General features: G+C 42.5%; 1 pseudogene; it reads left to right on the top strand.

Moving 5' to 3' along the window:
• LOC142695659 (U2 spliceosomal RNA) lies at positions 1-171 on the top strand (annotated as a pseudogene).
• Positions 172-624: the final 453 nt, after the last annotated feature.

Here is a 624-nt window from a genome sequence, read left to right as displayed (position 1 = left end):
ATCTTTGTTGAAACCTTATCTGTTCTTATCAGTTTAATATCTGATACGTCCCCTATCTGGGGACCATATATTAAATGGATTTTTAGAACAGGGAGATGGAAATAGAGCTTGCTCTGTCCACTCCACGCATTGACCTGGTATTGCAGTATTTCCAGGACCGGTGCACCCTTTCCTTATGTGTTGACTAAAATCAGATTCCAAAAGTGTTTTTTCTCTTTGCCATTGTTTCTGTCTTTCTGAAGGGATCTCCCCTTTTAATCCCATTATTTCAACACCTGTTGGACAATGCATGAGTGATAATGAGCTCATTGATTAAATGCAATTAATGAATAGATTGCCACCTCTTGTTGTGTGTCGTCTGTGTTTTCTGTGTTTCCGGCATTTCACATTGGAACAGCTCATTCACCTTCCTTGTCTTCTCTCCGCCCTCCCTTTTAGGTAAGTTAAAGAGCTGCACCTGAGCCAGCCACTGATTGATTGATTGATTGATTGATTGATTGATTGATTGATTGATTGATTGATTGATGCAGCACAACAGTCAAATAGTGGAGTGGAGTAGGGGAACAGCAAACAGCCAATAAAGCAGCCCGCCCGCTCGCCTGCCCGCCACAATGGACCTACCTG

This window comes from Rhinoderma darwinii (assembly GCF_050947455.1).
Source record: "Rhinoderma darwinii isolate aRhiDar2 chromosome 5 unlocalized genomic scaffold, aRhiDar2.hap1 SUPER_5_unloc_48, whole genome shotgun sequence".
Taxonomy (NCBI): domain Eukaryota; kingdom Metazoa; phylum Chordata; class Amphibia; order Anura; family Rhinodermatidae; genus Rhinoderma; species Rhinoderma darwinii.
The sequence above is the reverse complement of the archived record's forward strand: the minus strand, read 5'-3'. Positions and strand labels throughout refer to the sequence as shown.